Below are 22,468 nucleotides of genomic sequence, written 5' to 3'. Positions count from 1 at the left end.
TTCCGATCCATCGGGTCCTTTAGGGACCCACCGTCTTCAAAGGACAGGTCCGTTTCCTTCGAGATCCTCGAGAGAGGGGCGTCTGGCTTCGGGCAAGTCTCCCAAACCGAGGCATCTTCCTCCTTAAAGGGGAAACGTCTCTTGAGGTTCTTGGGAAGGAAAGCCTTCTTCTCCGGCTCTTCCCATTCTCTCCTGATCGTGGACCATAGGGCAGGGTGCACTGGGAATGTACGGCTGCTTTTTGCCTGTAGCCCTGCGTACAGTTGGTCGTGGAGAGAGGTCCTGCTGTTCCTCCTCCAGATCCAGGGTCTCGTAGATCACCTTTAACAGGTCCTCCGTGTCTTCCACCTGAAAAAGGAACTTGTCTGCCTTTGGGCCCTGAGCCTCAATCTCACCTTCCTCCGAGTCTGAGGTGTCCGACTGGTCGGCCTCTTCCCAGTCCCTACCTTGTCCAGCTTCCTCTTTCCCCCCTTGGGTGCTGCCTGAAGTGCTCGGTTGGGGCTTCTCCTGGGCTGGCCCGGCTTCTGTTCCCTGAAGCTTTGAAATGTCTTGGACATCTCCTGTGTCATATTCTGTAGGAAGTCTTTAAAAAGAGATCCAAACTCCTTCTTGATGAGCTTGTCTATACACCTCTGGCAGAGCTGCTTCCTCCAGGAGCTCGCCAGTTTCTTCCTACAAGTGGCACACTTTTTTTTCTGCTCACAAGGAGCTTCTTTCTCCCCTCTATCCTCCTCCTGTGGGCCCATCTGGGGACAAGGAGATACACGCGTTCATGCGTTTGTGAAAGTAACGCCTCCCCCCCCCCCCCCCGTGCCACTGTGAAAGCTCCAGCCGTGGGCCTGGGGGGGGGGAGAGAGGGGGGCTGTGTGTGCGTGGGGGGTACCCAATTATCCCGGGAGGAGGGGAAAACAAAGAAGAGTGGCCAAACAAAGGCCCTTACCTTACTGCAGGCCTCCCCCGCTCCTGACAGATCTGCCTCCATGCTGCTGCAGATTCTGCCTCGGTGCGGCGGTTTTTCAGGGGCTGGTGGGCTCCGCCCCCCCCCCCCCTGCGATTTCTCCCCCCCCCCCCCCCCCCCCCCCGCGATCCCCCCTCTCACGGCCGCTGGTGGAGAAGCGGCTGTGGCACGGGTTCCTTCCACGGTCTGCCGCCCATTTCCAAGATGGCGGCGGCCGTTCCATGCTCCTACGCCGGAAGTGACGATACCCGGCGCCCGGAAGTGACGCGATCGCAGCATCCAGACTTTCCGCAGCCGCGCCTCCTGGCCATGCTGCCGGAATCCAGGAGCAGGTAAGACTTACCTGAAACCCCCGCAGGGAAAGGCACCAATGCCTCGGTTGGCGGAGCGGGCTCTACCCCCCCCTGGAGAGCCCCGCTGGGACCATCTGGGGCTGACGCCCCCACCCTACAAGGGGTGCTCCAGTATGAATCTGGCTGAAAGGTCCCCCCCTCACAAGGCCCCTGCCTCGCTTGGAGGAAGGGGGGGGCCTCAGCCAGGGACCCTCTGTACTCCGCCAGAGAGCCCAGACAAAAAAGAAAAAACGGGCGTAACTCCTTCCTGGCCCGAGGAAACATTAAAACTGGGGGCCAATGGGAGAGAGGACGCTTATAAAGGGAAAAAAAGGTGGAGCGGGTGTTTCCTGGGAGGAGCCCTATCTCTCAAGTGAGCTGTCCTAGAAGATCACTAGGGAAATCTTGCTTGTTTGTAGGTGACCAAATACTTATTTTCCATCATAATTTGCAAATAAATTATTTCCAAATCAGCCAATGTGATTGTCAGGATTTTTTTTTCTCATTTTGTCTCTCATAGTTTAGGTCTACTTATGATGCCAATTGCAGGCCTCTTTCATCTTTTTAAGTGGGAGAACTTGCACAATTGGTGGCTGACCAAATACTTTTTTGCCCCACTGTATAAAGTGTTACACAATGCTCTTCATGCCGAATTTCCTTCCTACACCAGAGCGTGGGATCAAGACCTAGGTAAAGACATATCGGTAGCGGAATGGTCCATGTTGTGACGGGCGCAGCGTCAGACTCCAGCGTCTCACCAAACTCGTGACCGAAGTACTAGCCAATCTAAAACCACGCTGTCAAGTGCGTAATAATGCCATACCCTGCACACCAATTTTCCAGCTAATTGGATCACAATCAACGTACCTGCAGCTTGAATGCGATTGTTACTGGCTCAGGTTAATTACACAATTAACCCTTCACACTGCCAACACCTTTTTATACAGAGAGAGGAAACTCAGCAATACACTAGGATGATTGGTTAACCATCAGTATCCTGCTATCTCCACAGACCGGTTATACGAAGGGTTAAATACTCATAGTAGCGCTCTTCAGCGGCAGGGATTCGTAAGTTACATTCAGGAGCTATAAAAACAGTTCAACGCTTTTAGAAAGTAAGATTTATTACCAAAATGTCAAAAGGGTGCAGTAAAAATATTTACAGAAAGAAGATGTAATATATATATATACACACAGAGCACAACAGCACAGCAAACAGATAACAAAGAAGTTTAGGTAAATAAGTACTTGCCAAAAAAAATGCCTGGGGTTAAGCAGTTTGAAGTCTGATGAGCTAAAAAGGGATTTCTGGTCTCGCACTCGGTTTTGTTGTTGCAGCGAGATTCTCCTTTGCTTTCTGTCTGCTAGATGTTATATCGCAGACGGTCCTCACTGCTCTGACTGCATCCAAAACATAACAGCTTCTTTTTCTACACAAAATCAACTGGTGTCTTCACTACCTTATTTGGCAAGAGCATTGTTTAAACTGCTACACTGAATGCATTCCTGAGGGAGGGGGCGGAATGAGGGGATACAGAAGACTTCTAAATACAGTGAGAGCCTGTGCCTGGCTCTTGTATGCATGATAGTACACCTTCCCCCCCCCCCCTCAGGTGATGGCATATGAGTTTAAAAGCAATACAAAATGTAGAAGAAGTTTGGGGTAAAATGGAGAACCGCACCTCTCCCTGTGGGCAGGATTGACACACGTCATTCCACTTCACTCATAAATCGTCCATTTCTTGTTATTCACAGGAAAAGAATTTTAAGCTCCTTTCTCGATGGTACAGGGACCCCCTCCCCCTACACAAAGTTTTTCCTTCTACACCTAATCTCTGCTGACACTGTACTAAAGCTGTTGGTTCTCAGCTCCATGTTTGGTGGGATTGTGATCAAATACAACCCTTCTGGCGATAGGTTTTTGTTGTATATAACAGGATCTATGGTGAGTCCTTGGCCCCTTTGCTGGAGATTGCTCTCCTCTCTATTACTGGGCTCACTGGCAGTGCACAAGAAAAGTCTTATGTTTCTTTCTAGCTGCAGCCCACCAATTGATACCCCTCTTCCCCCGCCTCTTCCGATGTGGGTTTCTGTGCTTAATGATATCATGCGTATGGAGGAAATTCTGGCATTTGCCAATGATACCTATGATAAATATAAGTTACTGTGGTCGGTCTGGCTTTCTCCTCCTCTTTGACTCTACAAGATGTGTTCCTCTGCTGTGCCCTAGAGGAGTTGAACCTTGCTCCCCCGATTCATTTTAGTTTTGGAATGCACACCGATTTGCCCTGCAGACCGTGCACGGGTGCGGGTGGTGGGGTCACTCCGGTGGATACTGGTGGAGGGCTGCCTTGGTTCTGCTTTTCGCCGTTCCCATATCCTGGCCCTCTCTCTTCATATATCTTTCATTATTTCTACAACTAGTTTTTCTTTTTTCTCTACGTTTTTTTTCTTCTTCTCAGCTTGGGTTTATGTGTGGTTGTACAGAGTTATCTCATTTGATTTCATACATCTCGCCTGGGGATGGCCCCTGGAAATTATGCTCTTTCATAACTCCGTACTATGTTATTGATCCTTCCATCTTGCTGTTGTATAGAATCATTTTCACTTATCCACTTAGATCGTCGCTACATCTGTGCTATTTTTATGTTCATTTACTTATATATGTTATTTCTCATGTTTTTGTTTTTTTCAATTTTGATGCAAAATATAATAAAGACAAATTTGCCTTTAAAAATACTCTCCTAGAAGCTGTCCTTTTGCAGAAAAAACACCTAATGCTTGTAAAAGTATCTAACACTTTTACAAGTGTTTAGGTGTGTTTACAAGTGTCAAGTACTTGGGCAATTTATTCTGGCCATTGAAATTTAATTAATTAAATGTGCCTAGTGTTTAGACGCGTTTAGCTGCGTCAAGCAGTTTTTCTGTAAACGCTAATACTGCTAAAAGCTTCCAAAAGTCTGTGTGCATGGACACATAGAATAACAGAGGGCCATTTGGAAGTAGTAAAGAAAAAAAAAAAAAGACAAGCCTGATGCCCTGAAATGTGGCTGCAAAAACATCCTGCGTGGATAAGGTCTTAAAGGTGTCAGACTTTTTTTTTTTTTTTAAAAGCTTCCAAACTCCCTTCCATTTTATCCTTTGTGTCCATGCACAGTAGGGTTGTCACCTCATCCCTTTAAAACCAAAACACATTAACCAGTTCCCCACTGTCCTATAACAGAAATACTGCTGCAGGGCTACGCAAACTCACGTGTATATATACGTGATTTGCATTTCCAGGTAGGGGGCTTGCACCACCGCCATTGGCGGTTACAGATGTCAATGACCGGGTCCCAGCCAGAGATTCTCCGCCAGCACCTGATGATTGCCGAGCAACGGTGAGAGACCTGTGTGTAAGCAACAACGGTTTCTCTCCTGCCAGTAATAACATGCTGCTGTGTATTTCTCTGCACAGCAGAGAAATACACAGCAGCATGTTTCTCCAGTAAAACACACACAGCACACAGTTAACCCTTTGATCGCACAAGAAGTTAACCCTTTTCTGCCCAGTGTCAATGCTATTTATTAGCACTGATCACTGTATTAGTGTCACTGGGGATGTCTGTGGCAGTTAGACAGTTCCCCCCATTGTCGGTGTCCAGAATGCCCGCTGCAGTCCCACTATCAGTTGCTGATTGCCACCATTACTAGTATAAAAAAGTATTGGGATTTTTTTAGCAAAGACATGTAGCAGAATACATTCTGGCCTAAATTCATGATGAAATTAAATTTTTTAAATTTTTTACTGGACATGTTTGAGAGCAAAAAGTAAAATTTTTTCAAAATTGTCGGACTTTTTTTTGTTAGCGCAAAAAATAAAAACACAGCGGTGATCAAATACCACTGAAACAAAGCTCTATTTGTGGGAAAAAAAGTACACAAATTTCATTCCAAGTGGTTAATTACACAGGATCTGAGGCCAATTCAATACAGATAAGACATTGAGTTTAATGACCACCTTACTCAGCCAAAGAACCTTTGTAAATAATATGTGTTCAGTTTTAAAAGGATGAGATGGCAACCCTAATGCACACAGACTTTTAGAAGCTTTCAGTGGACGGAGCTTTAAAGAGGTGATTGTAGCAGTATTAGTGCACTTGCGACAGAAACAATTGAGTACTGTCCATAATACTTTTTAATTTGCACTAACATACAATTATCAAGACAAGCTTTTGGGGTATGTCCTCCTTTTCAAGGTCCAAGGAGCTGAAGAAAACCCTACTGCCATTGCGTCCAGGAGCAGCAGTTTTTTGGCAGATAAAAACACTTGGTGCCTGTAAATGTGTTAACACTAGGCGCATTTACCAACTGAGCATTTCAGTGGCAGAATAAATGAGGATTCTGGCCATAGAAAATAATTAACACCCAAGCACTTTACACCTGTAAAAGCGCCTAAATGCATGTTAAAGCGTTAGACCCTTTTATTATTCTAATAATACAGGATTTATATAGCGCAAACAGTTTGCGCAGCACTTTACAATATAAGGGAGACAGTACAATTACAATACTTTCAGTACAGAAGGAATGTGAGAGCCCTGCTCGTGGAGCTTACAATCTAAAGGAAGGGGGGGATGATACAAAAGGTGATGGCTGCGGGGGATGGTCTGGTGGAGGTGATTCAAGTACAGTTCTTAGGTGGAGGTGGGATAGGCTTCCCTGAAGAAGTGGGTTTTCAAAGATTGCCTAAAGGCAGACAGGGTGGAGGCTGACCGGATATGCTGTGGTAGGGAGTTCCAGAGGATGGGAGAGGCTCTGGAGAAGTCCTGGAGGCGAGCGTGGGAGGAGGTGATGAGGGAGCTAGAGAGGAAGATATCATGGCAAGAGCAGAGTGGGCGATTTGGGCAATATCTGTGGATGAGGTTGGCGATGTAGCTCGGGGCAGTGTTGTGGATGACTTTGTAAGCTGTGGTTAGTATTTTGAATATTATACGTTGGGTTAGTGGAAGCCAGTGAAGGGATTGGCAAAAAGGGTCAGCAGAAGCTGATCAGTTGGTAAGGTGTATGAGTCTAGCAGCAGCATTCACAATATACTGAAGGGGGAATAGCCTGTGTAACGGTAGACCAGTGAGGAGGGACTTGCAGTAATCGAGACGGGATATAACCAAGGCATGGATAAGTTGTTTTGTGGTGTCATTGGTCAGGAAGGGGCGGATTTTGGAAATGTTCCGGAGGTTGTGGCGGCAGGAATTAGCCAGTGAGTGGATGTGGGGCCCAAAGGAGAGGTCAGAGTCTAGGATTACGCCTAGCACCCTGGCATGAGGGGAAGGACCAATGGTTGTGCTGTTGATCTTAATGGTAAAGTCCTGAGTGGGGGATCGTGGAGGAGGAAATATTACAAGCTCAGTTTTTGAAAGATTGAGTTTGAGGTAGTGATGTGACATCCATGCGGATATGTCGCTTAGTAGATTTGTGATACTTGAGGGGGTGAGCTGGGGAGTGGAGAGATAGATCTGGGTGTCATCAGCATAGAGGTGGTATTGGAAGCCATGGGAGATTATCAGTTGGCCCAAGGAGGAGGTATAGAGAGAGAAAAGGAGGGGCCCAGGAACAGAACCTTGGGGTACCCCAACAGAAAGGGGAAGAGGAGTGGAGGAGAAGGAGTTGTATGTGACACTGAAAGTGCGCTGAGAAAGGCAAGAAGAGAACCAGGAGAGAGCAGAGTCACAGAGGCCAATGGAGTAGAGTTTACGGAGGAGCGGGTGGTCGCCTATGTCAAAGGCAGCGGAAAGGTCAAGGAGTATGAGTATGGAGTAATGGCCGTTGGTTTTAGCAGTTAGTAGGTCATTAGTGAGTTTTAGTAGGGCAGTTTCTGTGGAATGTAGGCGGAAGCCAGACTGTCGAGGACCAAGAAGGTTGTTGTCGGTGAGGTTCATACGGTTGTGAACAAGGCGCTCAAGAAGCTTGGAGAAAATGGGAGCAGGGAGATGGGTCTTAAGTTATTCAAACAGGTGGGGACCAGCAAGGGTTTTTTGAGAATGGGGATAACCAGTACATGTTTGAGTAGGGAGGAAAAGGTGCCCATGGAGAGTGAGAGGTTGAAAAAGTGGGTTAGAGAGTTTAGGATAGAGAAGGAAGGAGGCTACAATAGTCGTGAGGGGACAGGTGGTGAAGTGGGCCTTGGAAAGGAGATCAGTAACTTGCTTGGTGGCAACAGGGTCGAAAGAGGAGAATGTTAAGTTTGGAGTTGGGCCTGGTATGTTGGTTAGGAGGAAGCTTGACACTGGAGATCTCATCACGAATTGTGTCGATCTTTATCACGTACCTGGTGATGGAGGCCAATGGATAGAGGACTTCCCTTGTTCCAGACTCCCCTGAGAGTGGGAGTCAGGCCCAAAGTTGCACAGGTTGCCTGTAGGAGTGCTGGTTGGTGGTCCACTCAGGAGCACAGCTGGTGCACAGGGATAGGTCTGCAGACTGGAGGCGCCTGTGCGTGGTATGCAAGCCTTCCAGGATTTGGATGTTTGCTGGTTAGTCAGTTTGAGCCAAGGTCAGATACCAGGTGGGGAACAGAACAGACCTGGTCAGGTGGGATAGCCAAGGTCATACACAAAGGAGCGAGAGAGTATCCTTAAGCCAAGGTCAGATCAGGGGTGCAGTAGAGCAGACAGGTTCAAGTACAAGCCGGGTCGGAATCAGGCAGTCACAGGCACCAGGAACAAACCATGGAGAGCTAGAAATCACCCAGCAACCAGAGGCAGTGATGAGCCTCCTTATAAAGGCCGTCTGGCACCAGACTGAGGCTGATGTGTCCTTCTGCTGCCATGTAGAGTATTGGCAGAAACGCCAGAACTTCTGCTGTGGACAGGACCCTGACAATCTTCTTGAAGGGACTGGCAATCTCCTGTGCAGTAAGTAAGTTGGTGGGTGGAGGCAATGGGGGGTGGATTAAGGAATTAAGGGTAGCGAAGAGTTGACGAGGATTGGATGAGAGGGTCTTGAGAGTGTTATAGTAGGTTTGCTTAGCAGTGTGGAGGCTGGAGTTGTATTTAAAAAGAGCGGATTTGTAGAGGGTAAAGTCTTTCAGGGATTTAGTTTTACGCTATGCTCGCTCACGAGTGCGGCTGCATGTCTTGAGACTTTTGGTGTCATCTGTTTGCCAGGGTTGTGACAGGCGAGGCCTGGTTCTGTGTGTAGAAAGAGGAGCCAGAGTGTCCAGGGAGGATGATAGATAGTTGTTGTAGGCAGATGTGGCCAGCTCTGGGCAGGACAGGGGTGCAATTTCATCATAGAGGCACTCAGTAGCGGAGGGAAGAAGGTCAGGGCTGAGGTGATGGAGGTTTCTACAGGTGACGGTTTGCTGGTTGGAGGCATGGGAGGTAGGAGGCAGGGAGAGTGTGAAGCTGATAAAGTTGTGATCAGAGAGAGGAAAAGGGGTGTTAGAGAGGTTACAGGGAGTGCATAGGTGGGTGAATACAAGGTCAAGGGTGTTGCCAGTGCAGTGGGTGGTGGATTGTGACCACTTTTACAAGCGTCAGGTGTTTTTCTGCCAAAACGCTGCTGTTAAGAGGAGCAGCATTTTTAAAACATCCTGTGTGCATGAGGCCTTTGAGTTTCCCCACTCTGGATGAAGGAGCACGGGGGACCTTGGGACAGTAGCATTAGCAGTCTAGGGGAGGAGAGTGTTAGATGGCCTAGCAGATTTGTTGAATTTTTTTTTAATTGCAAAGCTTTCTACAGAAGGGTATATAGTAGTGTGCAGATGGTTCTTCCAGAATTTGTAGTGTTAACATGTAATCACACCCGTTTAGCACCTGATTGATTAGCAGCTATTGTGATCAGAGCACAGGCATATCTTGTTTCTGTCCCCTTTTTTGGATATAGGAGCACATTTGGACAGCAGCACTAGCCAATTTAAATACACTAACAAATAAAAGCCAACTCCAGCTGCTACATCTGCAGGACAGCTTGTTCTGTTGAAAAACAGATCCACTGGCTGAATCAGCAGAAAATAAAAGAAAAACAGCCAAACAACTGAGGTAGCCATCACCTCTAAGGGTAAGTAAGCTGCAATATAATACTAGATTTAATACTGCTTTAAAAGCCAGTACTATAAGAGGTTTAATGTGATAGTCAGTATCTCAGTCTACAAAAACGAGCTACTCGACAGCTATAACAAACACCTCACAACAAGCCATTCCCAAAACAAAGATGGCCGTCGGGACGTCGCACAGAGCCTGTCACATGACCTGCTGATCAGCCAATACTGCAGCAGCTCGGCTTTTCCGTTTCCCTTTCGTGTCAGGGAAGTGTCGCGAGACGCAGAGAGAGGTGTAGTTCTGGCCGAGGAAGACTCAGAGCTCGGCCGGGACGGGCGGCGGAGAAGAGGTTGGTAGAGGGGGGGTCGCTTCAGCGTCGGCGCCGCCTCCCCCTCCTCCTCTGTCTTCGGTAGCTGCTCAAACGGGAGAGCGCCGCGAACGGTCGGAGCTGAGGAAGGTCTAGAGGCTCCCCATCCCCCACCTCCAGTGGAGAGCTTCGCCATCGGCCCCTTTGGGTGGGGAAGGAAGCCGCTGGGGCTTCGGATTGTCCCGGGTTCCCGCAGACGGGGCCATGTAGGAGGCCGTGGAGCTCTGATCGGTAAGGGGAGGTGTGTGGGGGGGGGGGGAGGGCGGCGGGCTGCTTCGTGTGGGGGATGGGGATGTTTATATCTGTGACCCCAAACCATTAGTTGCCGCTTCCTCCGGGAGATATCCCCGGCTGTCACATCCTGGATCTCCGCACTCATCGGGGATGGTAAACAGATCGGCAGGTGTGCTGTGTACGCGATCAGTGATGATCGGGGTGTGTGGAGGCCTCACCCTGCACTGTAGACACCGAGGGGAAGGTTTATCAACACGGGAGAGTGCGAAATCTGCTGCAGCCGTGATGGCAACCAATCGGCTTCTAGCTTCAGCTGGTTCAATTAAGCTTTGGTAATAAAACCTGGAAGCTGATTGGCTGCCATACACAGCACCAGATGTTGCCCTCTCCCGTGTTAGTAAATCCCCCCCCCCCCCCCCCATCACTGCCAGCCTGACATCACACTGAGGACACCCCCAATATTCCTATACAGGGGCGGACTGACCATATGGGAATTCGGGCACTGCCCGAGGGCCCGGGGTCAGTAGGGGGCCCCATGAGATGCCCCTGGTACCTTTTTTATAGGCTTTTTTGAGTTTAAACAAGGACACGGGCCCCATGATCCCCTATTGCCCGGGGGCCCCATGAGTTGTCAGTCTGCCCCTGTTCCTATACATCACATCCCCATCAGATCAGGTCGCCATTTGTGTGCCATCGTCCTCCTTTATGGCCAATTCACACCAGTGTGTTTGATATGCGATTTAGCGCAGCTGTAAAACGCACAACAGCTGAAAAACTATTTCCGGGATGTCCTATTCACACCATAATGCTGTGTTGAGGTAAAATTCAACATTTATGCATCTTAGTGCAGCAAAGCGGATATCAACACTGTACACAGGATATCCTCTGAAAATGCAGGACGCTAAAATGCATGTCAACAGACATCAAAATCTGTCAGCGCGTGACTAAAATGGATAGAAATCCATTTTTCTATACATTTTAGCACAATAAGTGTGAATTGGCTGCGCTAAATACTGAGAGAGGCCCAAAATGAGACATAGCGTGAAAGTTGGTGTAATAATAACCCCTCATCAGATGACCTATAAGGCTGTCCTTCAATCACTGCAATAAAAAACAAAAAATTGTTGAGACACAAATATATGTAACAAATATTAAAATGCCAGCCAAACCAAAGGAGTGGATGTCAGCACATAAAAATCGACTGTACTACTGTACACCCCTCCGTACATAGATCTACACCGTGGAGTGAATTGATACCCCATTAACAGGATACAACGATATTATAATATAATTTAGGGCCGGTTCACACAAGAGGCAGTCCAGTGGTTTTTTTTTTTCCTGCATCAAAAACGCATGGACAGTAGGTGATATGTGCTCCAATGACATAGCTTACACCTGTGCGGTGTGTTCCAGGGCAGGAAAATTTTTTTTACTTTTTTCTGCACAGAACTTTACTAAAACGTGGCAAAATGCACTAGCTGCAACTGTACACATCAAAAATGCACTGGTAGGCGTTACAGAAAAAAAAAAAAAAAAAAAAGAAAAGGTAAAAAATGCACTAGAATATATTCAAAATGCAGCAAAAACTACCATCATATGATTGTCCCTTTGTGGTGTTAATGTTTTCTCAATCAAAAGTTAGTAAACAGAAAATATGCAGCAAAACGCACGTGCGGTAACGCATCTGTAGTGCGTCTTTGTAGTATGAGCAGGCCCTTAGGCTAGATTCACACCTATGCATTTTTCAGCGGTTTCAGATTTGCAGAAACGCACTACAGTATTTTTAACACGATTTCCTATGGGTCACGTTCTCATCTGTGCATTTTCAACTGGTGTGGTTTTTTTGGAAAGGATCGAGGACTTTTTTGCTCGCAGCAGATTGCACTTTTGGTTCCATAAACTTTCATGGTGCATTTAACAGGGTTTTTGGTGCATTTTCTGCATGACAACAGACACTTCCCCCTAGCAACATTAACACATCTCAAAAACAATGCATGTGAAAAAAAGCAAACCACGCTGCAAAATGCACCAGAAAACTGCATCAACCGCAACCTGCATAGGGGTGAACCTAGCCTTCGAGAAAAGTGAAAGAACAAATAATTTGAAGAATATCAGTACATTAAGACCTCCCAAAAGCAATCCAGTGTGAAAATATACAAAGTAACTGTCCCAGTGTAAATCATTTATTACAAAGTATCTAGTTGGCCAAACACAATTCACAGCATCTTTAACCCTTTATATATCCGCCTCAGTCCATCTTAATCTGTTAGTATTCACCACTGTGACTTGATCTGAACAGTGCAGCCCACCACCAACTTATGTTGTCCAAAAGATGGACTGGCATATATACAGTTCGGTCCATATATATTTGGACACAGGCACAATTTTCATCATTTTGGCTCTGTATGTCACCAGAATAAATTAAAACGAAACAATTCAGATGAATATGAAGTTTAGACTTTCAGCTTTAATTCAAGGGGTTGAACATAAAGATCAAGTACAAATTTTAGGAACTTCAATCATTTTTATACACAATTACTCCATTTTCAGGGGCTCAAATGTTATTGGACAAATTAATATAATCATAAATGCAATGTTCATTTTTAATATTTTGTTGAGAATCCTTTGCTGGCAATGACTGCCTGAAGTCTGGAACCCATGGACATTACCAAAGACTGGTTTTCCTCCTTTCTGATGCTTTGCCAGGCTCTAACTGCAGCTGTCTTTAGTTGTTCTTTGTGGGTCTTTCTGCCTTTAGTTTTGCCTTCAGCAAGTAAAATGCATGCTCCATTGGGTTGAGATCAGGTGATTGACTTGGCCATTGCAGAATATTCCACTTCTTTTCCTTCAAAAGCTTCTGCGTTGCTTTTGTAGTGTGTTTTGGATCATTGCCCATCTGTACAATGATGCACCGTCCAATCAACTTTGATGCATTTGGCTAAATCTGGGCTGACAGTATATCTCGTCACACTGCATAATTCATCCGGCTGCTTCTGTCACATCATCAATAAACACCAATGACCCAGTGCCACTGAAAGCCATACATTGCGATGCCATCACATTGCCTCCACCATGTTTTACAGATGATGTTGTGTGCTTTGGATCATGAGCTGTTCCAAGCCTTCTCCACACTTTTTTCTTCCCGCCATTCTGGTACAGATTAATGTTTCATTCGTCCAAAGAATGCTTTTCCAGAACTGGTCTTGATTTTTTTAGATTTTCTTTTGACAGTCTAATCTGGCGTTTCTATTCTTCAGGCTTATGAATGGTTTACACCTTGTTGTGAACCCTCTGTATTTGCTCTCGTGAAGTCTTCTCTTGATTGTAGAATTTGACAATGATACTCCCACCTCTTGCTAAGTGTCCTTCACTTGTCTGGATATTGTGAATGTTTTTTTTTTTTCTTTACAATAGAGAGGATCCTGCGATCATCCACAACTGCTGTCTTCTGTGGACGTCTATGCCTTTTTTATGTTGCTGCGCTCACCAGTGCATTCTTCTTTCCTCAGAATGTACCTAACTTGATTTGACCACTCCTAATGTTGCTGCTATCTCTCTGATGGATTTGTTTAGTTTTTGAAGTCTTACAATGGCCTGTTTCACTTGTATGGACAGCTCCTTTGAACGCATGATGTAGGTTCACAGCAATAGATTCCAAATGCAAACACCACACTTCGATTCAACTTCAGAACTTTTTCTTATTATTATTATACAGGATTTATATAGCGCCAACAGCGCACAATCTAGGACTGCTTAATTGATGAAGAGAGAACGAGTAACCCACACCTGCCCATGAAGCAGCTTTTGATTTAATTGTCCAATTACTTTTGGTCCCTTGAAAAAGGGGGGATGGCTACTCTTAAGAGCTGTAAATCCTAAACCCTTCCTCCAATTTGGATGTATATACCCTCAAATTAAATCTCAGTGTGTGCACTTTCAGCCCATATCCATTATAGAACTATAGCTTGAATATGTTTTTGGTAAATACCTGAAAAAATTAAAATTGTGCCCGTGTCCAAATATATATGGACCTAACTGTATATGAAAATATCAGTGTATGGTGTTTATAATTGAGTATTTGTACAAACATTCTTTGTATATTCAATGACTGGACAGAGGTAATTTTAAAAATGTAACTTTTTTTTTTTTTTTTAAATCAGTCTATTTTGTAAAATTTTAAATGAAGGTACAAAACCAAGCGGGGGTGAGCAGATATAGTACAAAAAGCAACACAACTATAAATAACCAAACTGACAAAGGTAAATGCATCAATAAGGTGGTGTGTGGCTTCCGTCTATAAAATGGAATATCACATGAGTGTAATAACATTTGACTTTTAGAATGATTGTCATTTACCGACCGTGAACTGCGTTTTTCATCTTGCTCTTTTGAGTTTTTTTCTGCGGTCGAAAAAGCAAACATCAGTTTGACCACAGTAACAAAATTTATAGGTAAAGGTGATCCAGGAAATGTCTCTCTCCTGGGGCATCAGAGGATTGTTTTTCCCCTCCGCTGGGGCAAACTGGACCATGCTCTATTGGTTTTTTTTTTTTTTTTTGCCTTCCTCTTGATTAAGGGCCACTTCACTATATGTGGTGACAGATGTTTTACCACATGGCAAAATGCCTGTCACCACAAGTACACACAGGAAATATTTGTTTCCTATGTATCCCATTCACACTGCATCGCAGCCTAGTGCTGCGCTAAAACGCAAACGTTGCATTTTATTTAAGCACACTGGCCTGAATCGCACTGCGCTGCACAACATTGCAGTGAATGAAGTGTACATTTTGTACACTTCGAATGAAGCTCCGAAAAAAGGGGGTGTGCAATGTGTGACTCGTGCACCACACCACCCCCTAGCGCAGCCGGCATTGGAGAGCTGTTCAGTGATAAAGCGTTGCAGCAGCTCTCCTAATAGTGTGAATTCGCCCTTACTGTGGCTGTAGCATTGTGTAATGGGTTTTTTTCATTTGTGTGGTGTTGTTTTTTTTTGTTTGTTTTTTTTTTTTTTTTTTTTTTCTGTTTGAACTGGATGGACAACCAGACTAGCTTTGCGATAATTAAGAAATCGAAGGAATGTTTTTTTAAACCAGAAAAATTAAAACCAAAATTTGTATGTGTATGGTCAGCATTTGGGGTGCTTTCACACTCCCATAGACGTCTATTAAATCCAGCATTTTTGGTGCATTTTCAGAAAACATATCAGAAATGCCAGATCTAATAGAAGCCTATGGGAGAGCGCAACCCCGCAAAAACTCTGGCTACACTACGCAATACCTGCACTGCAGGAAAAGCGCTAGCGGAGTGAAAAAAATGGTGTGAAAGGCGCCTAAGGCTACACTTTTATGGACATAAAAAATTTACTGATATTATTACGCTTGTCCCTGCATAGTGATCAGTAAATACTTGTGTAAAATGTAAAAAAAAATGTCTCCACTACTCACAGCTGTCATACGTATATAAACATGTCCTCAGATGCAGATTTCTGCATTTTGTTCCAGATATTAACGCAGCACACGTTTTATGCACCTGTGTGTCTCTCCATTGAAAACAATGTAGTTGTGCTCAGTTCCATAAATTAAAAATGCGTGTAACTGTGTTTTTAATTTGTTTTTAAAATCTTTTTTTTTATATATCAGTGTTTATGAAGCCGTAGGGACTTTAACTCAGTGAACTCAGTATGTATTTGTGTGAACATTAGATATTCCTAGCAGAAGTAAAACTTACAAATGGGCTGTATAGTACTTAGTGTGTATTTGCGTGCACATGCGCTTACAAACTCTTCTAAAATTAAGGGAAGGTGGCATATGCACATGCATGTAAGAATATTGACCAGTACTGGCGTATGCACGTTTGTGTATGCATGTATTTGCGTGTAAAAAATATCGACCAGCAATGCAAATTTTTGCATTTTATTTTCCCACTGATTATACGTAGCGTCAAAAAAACAAAAAAAAACAAAACACTGTCAGTAGACCAATCGTTGAATTTTCGTATGGTTAACACGCCTACTGTGACAGCCAATTTCTGTTTGATCAAAAAATAAACATGTTGAAAAATTTTTTAATCAAACCATTTTCTATTTTTTTTTTTTTTTTTGTGGGTAATTTTGAAACTTTTTAGTGAAATGCTCATGAGCAGAAAGAGTTGTAGAAGTAGTAATCAATCGAAAAAGGACAATGCTTAATGCTGAAAGCAATCAGAAAAATGTAGAAAATTCCCAGGAAAGTTTCCATTACAATGATTGGGCCATGGAATGTTAGACTGAAAACTTTTGATCTTAGAGAAAAGTGGTGTTTTTCAGTGTCTGCATTCACACCTTTAGAACAGCAATTTTCAAGTGAATTTCTTTTTTGTGTGGTGTGTTTCCACACATTTTTAAGCGTCTTTCATGTGTATACACTTAAGTTTTTTTCTCTTGCCCAGTGAAAATTTGGAATCCTCTGATGCCAGCTCCTGTCATCTTCTTGTATCTCCTAGGTTGTGTGTTGTGGCAGAGAAATGCTGCATAAAACAGACATTTGTATTGTGTTCAGGAGCACCCATTGAATATCATGGGGCTAAATACGCTTGAATCTGCTCAAAAAGAATCTTTTGTACTTTTCCGACAATGGACTATGGAGCTACAGAACATACTAATGTGTACAGGTTTAATTTGAATAAATTTTGTCCTTGTTGAGTTTTGTCCACATACTGCAAGCTGGATAATCTGTTTATTACAGATTTTATATAGAGCTGACAGTTTACATATATAGTATACATTTACTAGTCCCTGCCCACAAGGAGTCTACAGTGTAAGCTCCCTATCTCACATGCATATGTACACATACTGTTTTCATAAAAATCAACCAGCATGTCTGAGGTGTGGAAGGAAACCTATGAAAACTACATGCAGATTTTCAAACTGGGGACCCCAGTGCTGTAAGGCAGAAGAACTGACCACAAGATGCATAATAGGAGTAGGCAGCAGAGGGTGATGTCTTTACACCCTGTTCCAAATTATTATGCAAATTCTATTTAAGTGTCACAAAGATTAAATATTTTGTTTTTCAGTTTAACTCATGGATGGCATTGTGTGTCAGGGCTCTTTTGATCACTGAAAACAATCTCGGACACCTGTGATAATTAGATTGGCCGGTGAGCCCAATTTAAGGAAAAACTACTAAAGGAGGGTGTTCCACATTATTAAGCAGAGCACCATTTTCAAGCAATATGGGAAATAAAAAGGATCTCTCTGCTGCCAAAAAGAGTGAAATAGTTCAATGCCTTTGACGAGGTATGAAAACATTAGATATTTCACGAAAACTTAAGCGTGATCATCGCACTATTAAGAGATTTGTGGCTGATTCAGAGCACAGATGGGTTCGTGCAGATAAAGGCACATTGAGGAAGATTTCTGCCAGATCCATGCATCGGATCAAGAGAGCAGCTGCTAAAATACCATTACATAGCAGCAAACAGATATTTGAAGCTGCTGGTGCTTCTGGAGTCCCACGGACATCAAGGTGTAGAGTCCTCCAGAGTCTTGCAACTGTGCATAAACCTTCTATTCGGCCCCCACTAACCAATGCTCACAAGCAGAAATGGCTGCATCGGGCAGAAAAATACATGACTAATTTTCAAACAGTCCTGTTCACTGATGAGTGCTGTGCAACCCTGGATGGTCCAGATGGATGGATGGAGTGGATGGATGGTCCAGATGGCTACCCTTTTCCAACAAGGCTGCGACGTCAGCAAGGCGGTGGTGAAGTCATGTTTTGGACCGGAATCATGGGAACAGAGCTGGTCGGCCCCTTTAGGGTCCCCGAAGGTGTAAAGATGACCTCTGCAAAGTATGTGGAGGTTATGACTGACCACTTTCTTCCCTTGTACAGAAGGAAGAACTGTGCTTTCCATAATAAAATCCTCTTCATGCATGACAATGCACCATCTCATGCTGCAAAGAATACCTCTGCATCAATGGCTGCTATGGGGATAAAAGGAGAGAGAGTCATGGTGTGGCCTCCATCCTCCCCTGACCTCAATCCTATTGAGAACCTTTGGAGCATCCTCAAGCAAAAGATCTATGAGGGTGGGAGGCAGTTTACATCCAAACAGCAGCTCTGGGAGGCTATTCTGACATCTTGCAAACAAATTCAAGCAGAAACTGTCCAAAAACTCACTCAAGTTCAATGGATGCAAGACTTGTGTAGCTGCTATCAAATAAGGGGTCCTATGTTACAATGTAATGTGACCTGTTAAAATGTTGTTAAAAGTTTGATTGAAATAGCTTTTGATTTCAGTAAATATGCTGCAAACACAACAAATGACAATTTTCAATTCTTTACAACCTATAAAGTGTTTTGAAACTTACTGTGCATAATAATTTGGAACAGTGCATTGGAAGTGTTTTATGTTTAAAAAGAATACAGTTATCATTAGGAGGTTTGTTCAATAAAATTTGAATTGTACTCTTAATAGTTGATAACATGAGAATTATGCTGACTGTTATTTACATCAATTATTCAGGTAAATGAAAAAAATATCATTTGCATAATTTGGAACAGGGTGTAGTTTGCTTTTTTTCTGTCCATTCAGTAGGCTGGGGGTTGACAGAGGACATCCCTTCCTTTATTAAGGGCCCTTTCACAAGCGTCCTGGTCCAACTGTCAGTTTTTTAGATGGACCCGATTAGACCACCCATTGTTCTATATGGGAAGGCCGACGTAAACGGACATGTCTGTTTACACCCACCTGCATTCGATTTTTCTAAAAGTGGATGTGTTCCCAATCTGTCTAGCGGATCGGATGACAGTCGAATGTACATCCGACCGCTCCATAGAGAGCAGCAGGCTGTGTCTGTCCCCTCTGCACAAGCAGAGTGTACACGAACCTGTCATCCGCCTGCTCCATGAGGATCAGTGGACAGATCCCCCTATGAGCAGCAGGTGGATCCACTTGGCAGATTCTGCCTGTGTGAAGGAGCTCTTATTGAAATATCAAAAAGTGCCATTTTTATTAATTTCTATGCTTAACTTGGCTATAAAGGGTACAAGGGTTTAGTTCTGCTTTACCTTTAAGTGGTGTCACTGCCTGGTTGTGCTGCAGGAGGAAGTGGGGGAAGGAGAACTTCTGATCGCCTAGGTGACTGGAGCGGAAGTCGGAGCAGGTACCTGTCAAAATCAGGTACCCGCTCCCCAAAGGTGCCAATTCTCCATGGGCAGCGGGGGACCAGTGCTTAAAGCGGAACTTCCCCTTTTTGGGTGGAGCTCTGCTTTGAGCTCCCTCTGCAGCTTAAGGGAAAGGTGCAGTAAAAACATAGCTCAACCACACGATTTTAATACTCCTAACAGCAAGTATAAATGAGCCTATAAAATGGTGATATGTTGGGTTAGATTTGTAGAAGTTGGAGGAATTTCTTTTTTAAAAAATCACTTTTTTTTTTTTTTTTTTTTTTTTAATATGGGTTGGCCAATATTTGCAACTGTAGTGTAGCCATGGATAGCAACAATAACCTGAAAATGTTTGACCCCTTCCTACTCTCTCCAAATCAATAGTTTATTTAATTTTTTTTCCTCAATTGTGTGTTCCTCCAATGAAAAAATTAGTTGTCCACTATTTACAATGATTTGTCATCTTCATTAAAAATTTAAAATGTGTGCCAAAACGTATTCAAGTTATTATAGTGCCTGTCCAGCTGCTGTGTGGAGGTATAGTCTACTTAAAACCCAAAAGCAAATATTTTATTATATTGCAGTTTGCCAGTTTTTAGATGGTTTTTGTTTTGTTTTTTTTGGATGTTTTCCCATTATTTTTACTTTGTGATCTGGCCACAGTCTGTTATCACCAGAACAAGCTATCTTGCAGGTGTACCTGTTAGGATGTGCTTGCAACGATCAGCTTTTATTTAGGTAAAACCTTTATCCTAAAAGGGAAAAAAAATTATTTGCTATAACTGATTATCAAGTGTTAGCTGGAGTTTGGCTTCAATTTCTTAGTGTATTTAAATCTGCTGATACATTTAGCACTCCCTCCCAAAAGGACTGACAGTACTGCTGTGGCTTGTGCTCATTCCTCCACAGTGCTGTTTCATGAATACTGGTGGTGTTACTGGCCAGACCACCAGGTGAAAACAAAGAAAATGAATGCAGCCACCACGTTTAAAGCGGTAGTAAACTGCGACATAAAAGAATGCATTGCATACTAGCACATTATAAAATACTTCCCTTAAAATTAAGCTCTCCAGTGGTGCGCTGACAGGGCTTCCATCTTCACCTGGTCTTCCTTCCGGGTTTTCTGGAGTTCAGCAACTTGAATGGCCGAGGTGCGATGATGTCATGATGCATGGGAGTGGGAGTCGCGTGCCATGGCACACTGCTCTGAAGGAACGGCGCAGGTATGCTATTTCTTCAGAGTGCTGGTAACGTCCCTGGCTGCAGAAGGAGCAGATATCTTCTAGATGGTGTACATTTAGGAGATACAGTGGGTACAGAAAAGAATCGCCTCCTTTAAAATCACAGCCTGAAATGAAGAGACAGTTTGTTTTATCCAGCTGTATTTACTTAGTGTAACTTATAACATCCAAGTGAAAGATAAAACTCCTAAAAATGACTTATAAACTCAATCAGGTGTAGCTAATCACCTCAATGGCTCACAAGGCAATTTGACTTTCAACTGTGGTCATTTTGATTATTTCAGCTTGAAGAGCTTTCCTGGAGCATTTTAGTCCCTGATAGTGCAACTGCAGCATATCAACTATGGGAGTCAAGACTGTTAACAATATTTGCCCACAACTTTATCCTGGAGATCTTTTAAGTCTAGATGTGCAAAGTTATTAAAGACATATTCCAACAGATTAAAGGCTGTGATTAAAGCAAAAGGCGGTTCAACAACATTCTGATACAAGGGGGTGATACTTTTTCCAACTCGATTTCTGATTTTGAATTTTTTTTCTGATATGTTGGCGTTATCTTTAACTTTGATGTTTTATAAGTTACACAGCTGGATAAAAAAAAAAACTGTCTTCATTTCAAGGTGCAAAGCAACAAAATGTGATTATTTTAAAGGGGGGAATTTTTTTCTGTACTCACTATTTATTTTCCCTAGAAGTAAGCTTTATTACCTGTAGGTAAAAATCACCAATGGGACTTTAAGTATACTTTTTTTTATGATTGGTAAGCTGCAGTACATTACATTTTCGTTTTTGGGTTTTATTTGGTTTAAATATTAAATTCAGCAGGAAAATAGTTAAGAGGGAAAAGTGTAGTTTTGGGTAAATAGAACTCAATTTGAAAGTTTTTTTATTTTTTATTTTTTTTAATATATATATTATATATATTTATTTTTATTTTCTTGTCAAGTTGCTTTAACTGACTTCATGAGCAGAGCTAAGCTAATCCCTTTTGATCTGCAGGTGAACAGCATAGATACCAAAGTAGCAATATTTCTTTTAGGGATGCACCGAATTTTCGGTGGTAGCAATGTTTTGGCCGAAAACACCCCTATTGGCGTTTGGCTGATATGAAAATAGGTGCCGAAAATAACGTCGCTCGCTGGTACCTACCTGAGAAACCATCGAACGATCCTGGCAGTGGACATCGAGTGGAAAAAAAGGTGCCTTCCACTTCTCTCTATGCCATTTTGGAGGACTGGAGCAAGGTCAGTCATTTCCTGTTCCATGTAAACAAGGCCCTTTTTTTTTTTTTTTTTTTTTTTTTTTTAAAGTACTAGACCAATGCTTTTTTGGTCTAATGATTTTTGTAGAGGAGATATGTGGGGTCTTATTGACCCCATAGTTCTCCATAAAGAGGACCTGTTGCTGCTTATTTCTATCACAAGGGATACATGCATGCCTTGTGATGGGAATAAGTACCGTATTTTTCGCTCCATAAGACGCACCTGACCATAAGACGCACCTAGGTTTTAGAGGCGAAAAACAAGAAAAAAAAATATTCTGAACCAATGGACTGCAGACGCAGTACATGGGATGACCAGAGACTGCGGACACAGTGCAGGAGATGACCAGAGACTGCGGACACAGTGCAGGAGATGACCAGAGACTGCGGACACAGTGCAGGGGATGACCAGAGACTGCGGACACAGTGCAGGGGATGACCAGAGACTGCGGACACAGTGCAGGGGATGACCAGAGACTGCGGACACAGTGCAGGGGATGACCAGAGACTGCGGACACAGTGCAGGGGATGACCAGAGACTGCGGACACAGTGCAGGGGATGACCAGAGACTGCGGACACAGTGCACGGGATGACCAGAGACTGCGGACACAGTGCACGGGATGACCAGAGACTGCGGACACAGTGCAGGGGATGACCAGAGACTGCGGACACAGTGCAGGGGATGACCAGAGACTGCGGACACAGTGCAGGGGATGACCAGAGACTGCGGACACAGTGCAGGGGATGACCAGAGCCTGCGGACACAGTGCAGGGGATGACCAGAGCCTGCGGACACAGTGCAGGGGATGACCAGAGCCTGCGGACACAGTGCAGGGCATGACCAGAGACTGCTGACCTTTGGGGAGGGAGGGGAGCGGGTACCTGAATTTCAGAGGTACCC

General features: G+C 44.0%; 1 protein-coding gene across 7 annotated transcripts in view; it reads left to right on the top strand.

The window, feature by feature from the left end:
- Positions 1 to 9,574: 9,574 nt before the first annotated feature.
- RNF111 (ring finger protein 111) overlaps positions 9,575 to 22,468 on the top strand; it is a 102,750-nt gene continuing 89,856 nt past the window's right edge. For all 7 annotated transcript variants that reach the window (XM_089667674.1, XM_089667671.1, XM_089667669.1 and 4 more), the window contains exon 1: positions 9,575 to 9,906. The gene's annotated coding sequence lies outside the window, so the exon portion shown is untranslated. The remainder of the gene's footprint in view (positions 9,907 to 22,468) is intronic.

This window comes from Staurois parvus, unplaced genomic scaffold (assembly GCF_062004578.1).
Source record: "Staurois parvus isolate SC_StPar_1 unplaced genomic scaffold, SC_StPar_1.0 ptg000054l, whole genome shotgun sequence".
NCBI classification, from domain to species: Eukaryota; Metazoa; Chordata; class Amphibia; order Anura; family Ranidae; genus Staurois; species Staurois parvus.
This window is presented reverse-complemented; position numbering and strand designations above follow the sequence as displayed.